Source organism: Arvicanthis niloticus, chromosome 2, assembly GCF_011762505.2.
Source record: "Arvicanthis niloticus isolate mArvNil1 chromosome 2, mArvNil1.pat.X, whole genome shotgun sequence".
In the NCBI taxonomy this organism is placed as follows: domain Eukaryota; kingdom Metazoa; phylum Chordata; class Mammalia; order Rodentia; family Muridae; genus Arvicanthis; species Arvicanthis niloticus.
This window is the reverse complement of record NC_047659.1, coordinates 141,226,644-141,241,544: the sequence shown is the minus strand read 5'-3', so window position 1 is coordinate 141,241,544 and position 14,901 is coordinate 141,226,644. Positions and strand designations below refer to the sequence as shown.

Below are 14,901 nucleotides of genomic sequence, written 5' to 3'. Positions count from 1 at the left end.
CAAAAGCACCTGCCGTACAAACGGGACGATTGGAGTAGACGCCCCAGAACCCATTTAAGGTCAAGCACAGGTGGGAGAGAGGGAGGAGAGAGAGATAGAAGGGGAGGGGGGAGTAGGGAGGGAGATTGAGATAGGTAGGTAGGTAGATAGATAGATAGATCAACTGATCAATCGATTGATCGATTGATCCTGGGTTCTTTGCTGGCCGGCATAAGTGTAGCAGGTTCGATGAAAATCTTGTCTCAAAAATAAGGCGGGGAAGCTCTTATGAACTGTAAATCAGTGGTATAGTGCGGTACAATGTGGTGGCAGTGGCGGTGACAGGGGTATCTCGTCAGTTGTCCCCCTGAGGAATCAATCACGCTGTGCAGTAGGCCTAGTATAAAGATTTATTGAGGAAGATGGGATCAGGGACCTGGAAGGGGTAGAGGCAGAGAAAGTGGGGGAAGGACAGAAAGAGAGAGAGGCCGTCTGGGAACACATGGGGGACAGAGAAAGAGAGTGAAAGAAGAGGGGGCCTCGGGTAGAGAGCAGTCCTCTTAAAAGCTTTTGCCTCTGCCTCTGGCTCGCGGAGGCACAGGTGGCCAGCGATGACGCAAACTGTTGCTAGGTAGCTGTTGGGCGGAGCCTAGCAGAGTTGGCAGCCGTAAGGCAACAGAAGCAATTGAGGAAAACACTAGATGAGGATCTCTGGCCCCTGTGACATGTGCACACCCGTTCATGTGTGTAAGCACAAACACAGAAAGAATTCATCTTCAACGCTGAAGAAATCAAGGCACGGTGTCTCACTCCCTGGAAGCCCAGCACGCAGGAGGATTGCTGCAAATTTGAAGATGAACTTCTACTTTGCAGAAAAGGAAGCACATTGTAACCCTCGTATATGCATGTTGGCCTAGTTGCTGCTGAGGAAGGAAGGATTTCGGTAAGGGATTTCAGGGTAAATTCCAAACCGAGGATGTGCACAATGAGATCTCAGGGAAATTGCCTGCTATAAAATACAAGAGGACCCTGGAGGAGCACTGACTCTCTAGGATCAATATGACTGGCATAGGTGGGGTGTCATTGGCATTTGACAGGGTGACAGAAGCTTCAGATAGCAGTTGACAAAGGACAGAATGCCTCCAACTTGGTCTTCTGTTCTGGCAGGACCGCCCATCGGGGAGTGTAGCTAACAAGTGCAGGTTTGTTCTCTTTGCAAAGAATTCAGAACTCAGAAGGGGAACGTACCAGAACACAAAGGGTTTAAGTCAGTCAAACCATGGAAGGCAGAACTCGCCGTTTTAAATGGTTAATGACTCGTGTGACAATTCTCCCAGTGTGGGACAGTCTGACCTTTCATTTTAGAGAGCATATAATTATTAATATTTTCTTCCAGGCATCAACAGTCACCTCTTGTTCCATTAAATTAAATTAAAATTTTTGGTGTAGTGAGCATCAGGTCATTATCAAATCATAGAAGTACTGAGGCGGGCAAATGCGGCGGTTTGAGCTTTCCCATTAAAAGGGCGTGTCTCTCTCATCAGACTCTGGATATCAGGCAAACATCAGATTTTGAAGGCTGGTTCTTCTTAAAATACAAGCCAGTTTTTCTTTCTAAAGTGGTTTAAACTTTCAATTTATTCATTTTATTTGAGATAGACTCTTAGGTTGCCCTGGCTGGCTTGCAACTGACTATATAGTCCAGGCTGGTCTAAAATAGAGATTTGCTTACCCTATGCCTCCTCTGTGCTGGGATTAAAGGTGTGCATCACCATGTCTGGCCATTTGTTTGCTTATTAACTGTTGACAGGATGCTCTTGTGTGTATGAGTGGTTTGTCTACATGGATGAACGTGTGCTATGTGCATGGCTGGTGCCCTTGGAGGGCGGAAGAGGGCATTATCCACCTTGGAACTGGAATGATGGATGGTTGTGAGCTGCCATGTGCGCTTTGGGAAATGAAGCCACACCCTCTGCAAGAGCAGCAAGTGCTTTTAACCACAGACCCCTCTCTCTAGCTCTGTTCTGGAGGTTTTCTTTTTAGGGTTTTCTGAGACAGGGTCTGCTTTCCTTATTACCACGACAAAAATGCCTGATGAAAATTGAGTTGGGAGGTCTTATGCTTTGAGGGGACACAGTCCATCAGCACAGGGAAGTCACAGCGGCAGGAAGACAAGGCAGTTCGCCATAGTGCGTTTATAGTTGGGGCGTGGGGTGGGGCCGGGGGCACAGTGGGATGTACACTGACACATCACTCCTTTTATCCTTTTGTATTCAGATTGGGTCCTCAGCCCATGGAATGGTGCTGCCCAAGGTTAGGGTGGATCTTCACACTCCATTCAACCTAATCTGGAAAATTCCTTATAGACCAGCCTTTAGGCGTATTTCCTTGGTGATTGTAGAATCTTTCAGGTTGACAATGTTAGCCACTGAAGTGTTTAACTTTAGTTCATGCTGCTTTGGAACTGACTAGGTAGCTCAGGCTAGCCTTGGATTGGCAATGATCCTCCTGCCTCCTTCCTCCAAGTGCCGGAATTTCAGGCATGAGCCATCCTACCCAGCTAAGAGTTTGCTTTCTAAGATGAAGAACAGGGTCCCTTTGTCTTATGTCTGCGCCATGGTAGAAACTGCTCGGGCTTCCAGCCCAGCCCTATGCATCTCAGCTTTGTGTGCTTCAGGTGTGTGGACCTGATTAACTGCCTTTCTGAGTCCCAGACTCAGCATTGATATCGCAAGGACGGTTTCCGTGTTGTTGAGAGGCAGACTAAAGAAATGTGAGAGTGAAAGCCGAACCGTCCATCCAAGTCTCCTGAGATGGAGTCACACATGTCTTCAATGTTCCAGTGGGAACCCCTGGTCCCTGCTACTGTGGGAGAAGGTTCTGGTTCCTCAGTGGGGTACATGTGTGTAGAGCTGCTGGGTTGGGTGCTGTCTTCGTCATGTCTCTTGTTGTGTATGAAGTGCCTGACAAAACAAAGGAAGGAAGGAAGGGTTTATTCTAGCTCACCCTTTTGAGGGACACAGTCCACCCTGGCACAGAGGCCATGGTGGTCACAGCTAGGAGGCAGCTGGTGACACTGTACCTGGAATGAGGGGGGACATGGAATGCTGGTACCAGCTCACTTCCTCCCCTTTATTCAGTCCAGGATCTCAGTCCATTAAATGTTGCCACGAAGACAGTAGAACTTCCTACTTCAACTAACCCAATCTAGACAGTCCCCTGTAGGTGTGGCCAGGGGTTTTTCTTCCACATGATTTATGTATCCAATCACTTTGACAGTCCATATTAACCACTGAAGTTTCCCTTCCCTTCCTTCTACTTCCGGTCTTGTCCTCCAGCTCTTCCTGTCCATCTCCCACTCTCCCCTGGCTACTCTCAGCATGACACACATTCTCCTTCTAAGTCACCTGTATTGATTTCCTGGGGGACAAATTCCCACAGTCAAATGGCTTAAAGCAGGAGGCAGAAATCCGAAATAGAGGTTCTGGCCTCTGCTGTGGTTGTCAGTGCTTGGCTCGCCACTGTGCTGCTGCCACCTGTGCCCTCTGTTTATCTGGCCTCTTTCTGAGGGACACTATGTCTCTCACTGTGTTATACCAAGGATGTTTCTTATAAGGAGTGGATTCCTTTTGAGCGTTTAAACATAATTACACCTTTAAAGGCTCTTATGGATACAAAACGTTCTGGGTGGACATGAAGTCTTGAGGGTGGATTGGACTACCCTATCATTAACTGAGCCACCTAAATAGAGCAAAGGTGCTTCTGGTCTCAGGGATGGGGCCTGGGCGCCATGGCCCGAGTTAGTGTGTGCTGAGTGTAATCTGAGGACGTGACTGTTTTTACATAAAAGTAATAACTCTGCTCCCTCTTTCAGACGCATCAAGGCTGCCAGAAGATGGAGCCCATTTATCCCGCACCTCCACAGTACAAACCATGTAGAATAGCTTGGCTATTTCCTAATGCACCCGCCGAAGCACGCACACCTGCATGGGAGAACCTGCATTAAGTTATTACCAAATGGTAAGATTTAGCTCCAAACAATTTGCCATCCCAGAGCTGAAATCAGTAGTGAGGAGGTTTGCTACTTCCTTGGAGTTATTTTACGGCGTGTATGGAAACACGAGGACGGGGGGGGGGGGGGGACCCTGAGGTAAGAACAAGATGGGCAGGCTCTCTTTTCGGTCCTGTTACAATACAAGCCACTGGAGGCTCTGACTTAGCTCAGTCTTCTTGACTAAGCACTTTGGGGGTTTAACTGAAATGGAGCCTGGTGTTCTCTAAACCCAGCTCTTGGGTTTTGGACCGTGGAATGCATGCAGTTTTATTCTACAGTTTTTACAGAGACGAAGCCAAGAGCCAGTGGTTGGCCTCTTATATACCTCCCACTTGGTCACTCCCTCCCTCCCTCCCTCCCTCCCTCCCTCCCTCCCTCCCTCCCTTCCTTCCTTCTTTCCTTTCTTCCTCACTCTCTCCTTCCCTCCCTCCTCCCTCCCCTCCCTCTCTCCTCCCTCTCTCTTCCCCACTTCATTTCCTTCTAAGGCATATTATATCTATCTAGCAAAACATCATCAGTAACTTCTCCACCGGGGTCTCTGATCCCCTCAGCTGCAGGCCAGGTTTATAGCACTAGATGTGTGTGCCCACCTGTGTACAAGCTTTAAGTCCAATGAGAAAACGGCTGGTTCCTTTACCCCTAGAACACTGCCTGGTCGGTTGGGGTTGCTGCACAGGGAACAGCTCTTTATGAATCATCTTATTATTTATTGGGCATCTTCATCGTGCTGGGCTCTGGGGGAAGCTGTTGATGGGAACTGAGTTTATTTTGCTTTCACAGTGACATGCTGGAAGCGTTTAAGTAGATGTAGGGTATAATTGTCCTCATTTTACAGTGGAGGAAATAAACCTATTGAAAACAACAGTACAGGTTACAATAGATCCATGGATGACTTTTAAAATCCATGGTCTTTAAGGGTATCGTACCGACTGGTTGCTTGTTTTGGGCACGGATACTTAGCCGTTCGGTGCTTCGGTTTTCCTATCTGTAAAAGGACATATTAGACACTTTCTACCTTTGGGAGGGGAAAAAGATTTAAGTAAGAACAGAATCAAGTAAGTTAGTGCTTTTAAAGATGTGGACTTGTGCTTGGTGCCCACTAAGGCCTCGGCAGGTATAATTTCTCTCCGTGTCAGCAGTGTGTCACCATCCTGGCCTCACCATAGCATTGTAACCAGAACATCAAGGTTCCTCCATTTCCACCGATTCCAATGGGCAGAGACAAGAACTGAGTCGTTTAATTGTGTTTTGTTTATTGGTCCAGTGTCTGGGAAGTCAACAGGCTCACACCATAGAAGATTCCTTTATATTTCAACTTTTTAGCCAGTCGGTTATTCAAAGAGGAGGAGACAAAAGTGCTCGGTTCCTTAGGAGCTCCGCCCTTCTGAGGCTCCGCCCTTCCGAAGTTCCGCCCTCCCGGAGATCTGCCCGTCGGGAACTCCGCCCTTCTGGAGCCCCGCCCTTCCTGAGCTCGGTCCTGCCTCACTGGTTAGCAGGCTAGCCTTATCCTCCCACCTCTCCATCTCCTGTGCATCTCCCTCATCATTGTCTCTCCATACAGCCGGATAGGATACTCTCAGGGATGGTGAGTTTGCTTAGTATCTGCTGGTGTCAGTCCTGTGTTCTGCCAGGTGTTACCTGTGTTGGAGAGTTAACTCAGAACCCACACATTAGCAGTGTGGGTTTGTTGAGGTACTCATAATGCATATGTACTGATTCCTTCCTACACTATGGAGTACAAATGCTTCCTTATAATATAGAATGTACTATGTCCTACACATAATATACCCTATATATAACACATCTTATATATGATATGCCTGATGTATGTCCTATATGATAAATCTCACACACTATGTGCCACACACATACACACAAACACCCTTACACAATATATTCTATGTACAATGTGTCCTATATATAAAATATACCATACACATTGTATCTTATATGTAATATATCTTCCTAGAGTATCCTGTTAGAACACACCTACCATGCCCTGAGAGCTTTGACAAAGAACCACACACCTAGTCCTGAGAGGTTCATTGACCTTCTGAGCCTTGTCTTTCTTTGGCGAACAGGAAGATTAAATCTGCCTTTGTAAGCCCGTTGTTGGAACTACATGTAATGCCACACAAAGCCCAGCACATAGATAGGCAGGTGTTGTGAATCACACTACCAATGGCACTTTTTGAACAAAGGGTACATTGAAAAAAGAAAAACTTATTTTTTCTAGCAAAATAAGAAAAAAAAATCCACAAAGGCATTTCTTCTTCTCTGAAGTTTCTTTTAGGCTATCAGTGTGTGGTAAGGGGGCACTCCATGGTAGTGTGCGGAGGGTAAGAGGATTTTTACTGGGTCTCCCAAGGCTTTTCTAGCTTTTAGAATACAGGACTATGCAAGCCTGACTAACTGGGTTTGATCTCCAGATCTTGGTAAAGGTGGAAGGAGAAAAGCAACCCCATAAGACTGTCCTTTGGCCTGCATGTGCATTTTAATGTAAATATGTCCTGTGTAAGTTAGGGACATGCTTATGCAGGAAAATTAAAGATTGTTTGTCTGAAATTTAGAGTTAACCTTTTTTTAAAATCTGGCAACTTACAGAGGGGGCCAATGATGTACACCCTGGGACTAGTTCTAGCATAGAAACACAGGTTACACACACACAGACACACAGACAGACAGACAGACAGACACACACACACACACACACACACACACACACACACAGAGAGAGAGAGAGAGAGAGAGAGAGAGAGAGAGAGAGAGAGAGAGAGGTGTACTTCCTCCTCTTGTCCTGCAGAGTGAACCCAGGCCTTCATGTATGCTAACCAAATGCTTTACCACTGAATTACACCTGTAGCCCCCTGAACCGGAAGTAGATGGAATTTGTGGTAATAAGTCACCGAAAGGGAGGCTTAGCTGTGGTCTGGACCCTGGAATGCTGCTATATGGCTAAGTTTATACAGCCTGGCCCGTGATGCCATGTGGGGCTGGGCCGTTTTGATAAGGGTTTGCTGTTGTTACAGTGGTGGGCCCTTGCAGATGGGCCTGTACAGAATCGAAGCCTCCTTCCTTATCTAGTGCTGCAGTGTCTGAGACACCCTGGGCTTCCTAGTGGTTTGAGGAAGTGAGGCAGGAACTGCTGCATCCTGGGACAGCAAGTATGTAATTTTGTTTCTCGTCTATTTGTAAGCAATGTGATTGATGTCTATTACTGTAAGATCCACGAATTTTAAGTGTATAAGCAAATAATCTTTAATAACTTTATTGAGTTAGGCTACCATATCCACATCCAGTTTTTAGGACATTTTCATCACCTCAAAAGGTCCCTTTCGTCTGCTTATCATTGACCATAGTCCAACCCAGGCTTAGGCAGCCACTGACCCACTGACCTACTTAGTATGGGTACCACTTTTTTCTAGAAACTCCCAAGGAAGGGAATCACTTAGTGTATTGTGTTTTAGGTTCATCCATTGGAAATTTATTTATTTATTTTTTAAATCTCATTTTATTTAAAACATTATGTATATGTTCATGTGGAAGCATACACCCTTGGAGGCCAGAAGAGAGTATCAGATGCCCTGCAGCTGGAGTTACAGGGGGCTGTGAGCTGCCAGACATGGGTACTGAACTCGAGTCCTTTACACTAGCAGTATGTACTCTTAACCATTGAACTGTCTTCCCAACTTCTAGTGTTGTCAGGTAGAAACCCAAAGCCCACTTAGCATGACCTAAGTCTGAATTGTGACTGAACACTGTCTGGAGAGAAAAACTTCTCACAGAGCAGCCTTGAATACATTTCACAGGAAGCGTTTGAAAGCAAAGAACACAGAAAAGCTACAAACACCCTGGTTGGGAGTTGTCCGGAAATAAAGCAAGCGAGCAGTTTAACAGAAGCCAAACGCATGCAGTTAGCTGGGGCATTTGACCCCCAAGTTTGTAGAACAGAGTTGGGTGCTTTCCCACAGGTAAAAAAGGAAGTGCTGGTTTAAATCAAAGATGGCTCCAGTTAAGATAAGGTGGAGGAAACTTGGTCTCATTGCACTAGTTAAGCTTTTTTGTTTGTCTTGTTTTTCTTTTCTAGTTAAATAAAATTCCACTCAAGGATTTGCAAATTTTGTTCTCTTCCTACGCTAGTCAGCAGACAACTGTTTTTTCACTTTTTGGTTCTTATAACCATGAAGGTGTCTGCTAGAACATGGCCCGAATATTAGGAACATGCTAATTCACACGCATCGTCCTGACTGAGTAGTGTGGGAAGAGAGTTTCAAGATGGGTGTGATCTTTGGTAAGATGGAGAGACTTTTTTTAAAAAATGGTATCAGACTGTTTTAAGATGTTAGATACTGTTAACTTGTATTTTTAGGGTCTGTGATGATATCCACTTAACCGTTCTGAAGAGAGCTGGCCGAGGCTTTTCTCTGTAGTGTGAAACCAAGGAATAGCCTGAGAAGGAGAAAGGAGCCATTTTGCAAATGAGCTTGTGCAAGCCCTTCAATGTCCCAAAGGGTCAGGAAACCCACAGCCAAGCACTGTTTGTGGCTTTGCATAGAATCTTGTAAAGATCATTCAGTCTTTTGGAATGGATTTCTGGGCTGTTCAACCTTGGAGCCTCCTAAATCTCCGTAGTCCTTCTTTGCTTTTCTTTAGTAAATCAGAATTCTCTTTGCTTAAAAAAATTTACAAGGGCTGTAGAGATGGCCCAGCGGTTAAGAGCACTGACTGATCTAGAGGTCCCGAGTTCAATTCCCAGCAACCACATGGTGGCTCACAACCATCTGTAATGGGATCCGATGCCCTCTTCTGGTGTGTCTGAAGACAGCTACAGTGTACTCACATATAAAATAAATAAATCTTTAAAAAAAATACAAGATAAATAAAATGGATGCATTTGTTCGCTATCTAGGAATTGTAGGTGATTTTTTAGAGAAAGTGAAGGAAGCCAGCAGCTTGAAAGAACGGGTGGGTGGTTTGTGTGAAAACAGCCACGTGGGAAGCGTTTTTGGAAGAGAATTTAAGATGAGAGAAATGTGAGCTGTGTTCTGATGCTCACTTTATTTTGAAAGCATCACTGGTTGTCTCCTGCAGGTTTCCTCTCTTGCTCTCCTGTTTCATGTTTACCCAGGACTCAGAGAACACGCCAGTCACAGCGATTGGTTCTGAGAGCGGTAGTTGATGCAGGCTAACTGTCCTGAAGCGTGCTTTCTATTTGGCTGTTTCTATAAGGCCTGGGATAGGGACGTTTGGGGTAGGGTCTCTGGTTTTCTGCTGAGGCCAGTGTGCTGACAGAGTCCAGTGGCCTAGGTTACTCCATCACTCACCTTTTTTCTTGCTGGACTAAATTCTAGGCAAGGAGCAACTTGAGGAGGAGTTTGTTCTGTGTCACACTCTGAGGGAACAGTCTACCACGGCAGGGAAGGGACAGTAGGAGGAGTAGCTCCAGCTGGGGCAGTGGGAACATAACACTTCACTTTAGTTCTCATCTGTGTGGACCAGGAGTGAGGGAGAGGGAGAGGGAAAGGGAGGGAGAGAGGGGAGAGGGGGAAGAGAAGAGAAGTGAAGAGGAGAGCTACCAGCTGGAAACCGAACATTCAAACCCATGAGCACCATGTGGGAGGAGCAGGTGGGAGTGGGTGCATGAGATTGAGTGGGCAGGAGCAATTGTCAGAGGAACAAGTCTCATCCACCATTACCCAAGTGTAAGGAAGAAGCCAAAGGGGAGAAAGTCATCTTGGGATCCAGAGGCAGCATTGGATGACATAGCATCAGGCCTTAGATACAGAGGGTGTAAAGAATTCCTCTTTCCAACTGGAAGGCTCTTGGCTCAGTCTCAAGTAAACCTACGCTGTCAGAATTTGATTGAAGTAAAAAAATGAATGCTATGTGCTGTCTCTTGTTCCTCAGCATGTGGTGTGAGCTCATATTTCTTATTGGGTTTAGAAAGTACCACACAATTTGCTAGTATTTTTTTTAATATATAAAGGGTCTCATAGAGCCCAGACTGCCCTTAACCTTGGTATGTGGTTGAGGGTGACCTTGAACTTGCTTTCCCGGCCAGGTGGGGTGTTTACTAAGTGGATTGTGGGCGTGACTTCTCATAGGAAGGGCTGCTTCACTTTCCTAGAATTTTCTTTCTGGTCTTGCCTTTGTCTTCCTGCTGGTTTGGTTTTACCGTTTCTGGGGTTTTCTGATTTTTTTTTTTTTTTTTTTTTTTAACTGACAGAGTCATCTAGAATAAATGACTCCACAGAGGAGCTGTGCTGGTGAGTCACATGCACGTCTGGAGTGCTGGTAACTCATTTGCTTCATTTTACCTCAGACAAGCTGCTACCACATAGACAGACGCTCCCGAGAGTTGGGGGGATGATCATGAAGACAATTTCCCAAGAAGGACAGCTCGAAACAATTTCATTTAATCATGATCTTTTGGATTTCCCGAGACATCGCCTTTGGCTTTGAGATACCCTGTCAATACATTTTGCTTTGCAAGGAAGCCACCTTCACTTGCTATGATTGATTTTCAGCTGTGAGAAATTGTCCCATCTTGCTCTCACATCCCTGACAAGGGAGGCCTTGCTTGGCCCAGGATGGTGTCCCAGCCTAGGGTCTCATTGCTAAGCCAGCACTTGTTAGAAATGCAGAATGACAGGCCTGGCCCAGTCCCATGGATCAGCGTCTTCATTTTGGCAAGGTCCCACGGGTTCCAGCCTTCATTCATGTCTGAGAAGGCCTAAGGGGCATGCACTGAGAGTAATATGGTAACAGTGTGTGTGTGTGTGTGTGTGTGTGTGTGAGAGAGAGAGAGAGAGAGAGAGAGAGAGTGCATATGTGTGTGTGTGTGTGTGTGTGAGAGAGAGAGAGAGAGAGAGAGAGAGAGAGAGAGAGAGAGAGAGAAAGAGAGTTTGCATGCACTTGTGCCCCCACACACTTACATGTGGGGGTCAGAGGAATTCACCACAGGCCAGGCCAGCTGCCCAGCAAACATGAGGATCCACCTGTTCCCACCTATGCAACACTGTGATTATAAGCACACACCATCATATCCAAGACTCCAGGGATCAAATCCTTCCAGAAATCCTGGGGTCACCAAAGTTTAGGGTGTGGTACTGGAAAAGCTTGTGGTGATTCCGAGGATGTATTTTCGTCTCATACAGTAAGTAAAAAGGTCTCTGTGTATTTTGCCTTTTAATTTTTTTTTTTCATTTGGTGCTGGGGAATCAGCCAGGGCTTGTCCAAGCTATGCAAGTTGTCTATCTGAGTTACATCCCTCGGCCCTTTTGTTTGTTTTTATGAGACAAGGTCTCAGTCTAGCCTAGGCTGGCCTTGACGTTTTAGTAATCTGCCTTCCACTGCCTCCCAAGCGCTGAGATTACAGGTGTGAACCACCATGCTCTACCTCAAATAAGTATGTTGAAATAGTACTGAACCATGCTAGAGGCCAGAGTGTGTGTGACCTTTGACCTGAACCTCCCTTTTTTTCTTAGCTATAAATCTGGAATTTTCTGAGAACATCACAAATAGAGATTACGCACTTTGTTTATGGTTAGACCACGTAGACACTGCCTTACAACCTATGTTTAACAGTGATTCTGTCATATGGTTGACCGATTTGACAGGGTCGTATTCTGTAGCTTAGGCTATCCCTGCGCCTACAGAACTCCTCATAATTCAGCATCCCATCTGCTGGGCTTGTAGAGATGCCTGATTTGGCAGATGGTTTCAACCAGCCGGCAGAGCTAGTTAGTTTACCTCAGAAATCACCTTATGGGCTCATGGCAAAGATAAGTTGTGAGAACTCATCTCATCTCAGCTGAAGCTAACCGACCCACACTGTTGCCTGTGGCACTCCTGGGTCTCCTTAAGAGACCAGCGTTCATGTGAAACTGGAATTCTTCACTTAGATGCCCAGAAAAGAATTCCTATGGAGGAGTCGGTATTGAAAGCTTATGAAGAAAAGGCTTAAAACAAAAAGATTCTCTCTCTCTCTCTCTCTCTCTCTCTCTCTCTCTCTCTCTCTCTCTCTCTCTCTCTCTCTCTCTCATGCGCTCTCGCACGCGCTCTGTAGGTGCCCAAGAAGGCCAGAAGGGGGCGCTAGGGTTATACAGGCCGTTGTGAGCTGCCTGACAGGGTCCTGAAGTCCTGCAAGAGCAGCAAGTGCTCTTACCAGCTAAGCCGTCTCTCCAGCCCTAAGAAAAGTGTTTTTTTTTTTTTTTTTTTTTTTTTTTTTTGTTAAACATAGATTTAAGCAGGGACAAAGGAGAGGGAAAAGAGACATGTAAGGGAGAGAGAGTGGAGCTCACACTGAACGGACTCAGGGTTTGTGCGAGAACGCGTGCTGCTGGCGCTCGGTTTCCTTTTACTTGTGGTGTAAGAGGGGGCAGACCACAAGCCACATCATCTACTGTGGAAGTTCATTCATAGGGAATCCATCCTGCGAATGCATAAACCCCACAAGCAAAACAAGCTGCAGTGCCTCGCTGTGGTCGGAGGCCTCAGTCTTCTCACCCACGGACGCTTGCTCTCTCTACGTCTGGGTCCTCCCATACTCCCCTCCATGATTGTGGCCTCTGAACAAAATAATATAGCTTGTCTCTAAGTGTCAGGACTCTGCTGACGACAAGTGAGCAGCACTGACTAGCGAGCGTGCTAACATAAGGTGTCTGAATGAAGCTAACTGCAGGCACAGCTGGATCCTGGTGCTCAAATGCTAGGAACAGGAGTTTCTCTTCTCCCTTCTGTGTCTTCCTGGATGATGGATGCTGTCTGCATCCTCAGACAAAAGAGGCTCATCCCCACCACCTGGGCGTCTAGGACTCCATAGCCAGTGGCCCAGCAGGAAGAGCCTCTCTGGTTTTGCTTGTTTGGTTTTCATTTTTTTTTTTTTTTTGAGTCTTACTCTGTAGCCCAGGCTGGTGTCAGACTCACAGTGCTTCTTTCGTTTTGGCCTGCTCAGCATAGTTATTTGAGGTTCCTGTGCTGCCTGGGGCCAAAGGCATAACCACGTTGGACAAGAGTTTGAAGGCACTGGTGAATTAGGTATAGCTCAGGCAGGCACCTTGGGGCTGGTGTAGGGGGCGCAGGCAGTGGTGTGGTGTCTGTGTTCCCTGAGTCAGCAAGGGATAAAGATGAGGGTTGAAAGCCACATCTGGTTCTGCCATTTCTGAAATAGATGTCAATGACAAAACAGTTGATCAAAACCAACAACATCATACAGGCCCAGAGTTGGGTCTGGTCCCCATTTTTCTTGAATCCTAGTTCCCAATGTTCTGTTACTCTACATTCTTGTTATTTAGGGCTGGGACAAACAGCCTCTTACCTGATAAATGGAGTCCTTCAGAGACACTCCTGGGGTCCTTGTCCCTAAGGACCATCTGTGACACTGCTCTTGTATTTTCTTGTGGCAACCCTTCTAGGACATAGCCATGCCAGAGACCCAGTGTAACACACAAGAGGAAAAAGCAGAGCGGGGAACCCAGCGGGGTCTAGACCCCATGCTCCACAGTGCTCAGAACACGGAGCTGGTAGTGGGATGATGTGTGGAGAATTCACAGCAGCCCAAGCAGCTTGCAATGCCAACCTCATCCTCCACCCACGTTCAACTGGCAGCATGGAGAAATCGTCACGGTGCGAAGTGACCCAGGGCACAGCACTGCAGAGAAGAAACATCAGCAAACCTTGGCTGTGTTTACTACTCTTCCATGAAAAGGGCACAAAAGGGGCTGTTGAGATGGCTTACTGAGGAAAGAGGCTTGCTGCCAAGCCTGCTGATTTGAGTTCAAATCCCTGGACCCACAAAGTAGGAGGAAAGAACTGACTCCTCTCCCACAGGTTGTTCTCTGGCCTCCATACATGTGCCATGCAAGCATTTATGCACACACACACACACACACACACACACACACACACTCAACACACACACACTCAACACACACACAGTTTAAAAGAACATTGTCTCTAGACAGTCAATGAATACAGTAACTTTTTTATTTTTGTTATTCTGTCAAGACACTTCAGCCACACTGTGAAGCGAGGGGGCCCTTCCCCTCCTCATGTCTCCTTACCTCTCCTTGTTCTTTCTCCAGGTCTCAGCTTCACATGCAATCAAGCCTCACTGTTAGGAGCCGCGGTGAGCGTGACAACATTTGCCATTACAAGATGGCGCGGGCATCCTATGCTCCCACAAGTAAACAACTAACTGCGCAGGTGCAAAAGGCAAAAGCGCGCCAAAGTCACTGTCCATCCCGGGGCGTAATATGGGTAATGAGTGAACAGCCAATCAGAAGTGAACACGCCACTCTAGGGTACATATAGCAGTGCCTTTCCCAGGCTTGGGGTCTTCCGCTTCTGCTGATACAAGAATAAAGCCTCGTTGTAGTAACCACCCGAACACTGCCTCACGTGTCTCTTTCGAGGGTGAAGGGAACTCGGAGGGGCTTGGAACACCTCACCCCAATGAATAAATAAATATGTAATAATTATAAAGCAGGTCGTGGGGGTCTGCACCTTTAATTCCAGCAGAGGCAGACAGACAGATCTCCAAGTGTTTGGGGCCAGCACAAAGCACAGAGTAGGCTGTAACCAGCCAAGGTTATATGGTGAGGCCTTGTCCTGATCAATAAGTAATAAATGAACACCACTGAGATCGCTTTGTGAGCCTAAGTCAAGACACAGAACACAGCTCACCCACCTCCTTCTATGACAGATACAGGAGTTAATGATAAAACATAACATGGTTAGTAGCTGCTGGCCTCCTGCTTGGCAATGTCTCTTGGTGTTTGGTCAGTGAGCTGAAGGTTGGTGTTCTCTTTTGAGAGATCCTGGCCTTCGGGGAGGTGTCCACAGCGTTGCTCACAATCAATATAAGA

At 46.5% G+C, this 14,901-nt stretch overlaps 1 long non-coding RNA gene across 4 annotated transcripts; it reads left to right on the top strand.

Annotated features, from left to right (window-relative positions):
* The first annotated feature begins 645 nt into the window (after positions 1-645).
* LOC143441531 (uncharacterized) lies at positions 646-14,423 on the top strand. 4 transcript variants are annotated; one of them, XR_013109051.1, is made up of 6 exons: positions 646-922; positions 3,854-3,999; positions 5,357-5,618; positions 10,260-10,299; positions 13,450-13,660; positions 14,119-14,423. It is a non-coding gene; the product is annotated as an uncharacterized LOC143441531 (long non-coding RNA). The 4 variants fall into 4 exon arrangements; XR_013109050.1 differs by lacking the exon at positions 10,260-10,299; XR_013109049.1 differs by lacking the exons at positions 10,260-10,299; positions 13,450-13,660.
* The last annotated feature ends 478 nt before the right edge of the window (positions 14,424-14,901 follow it).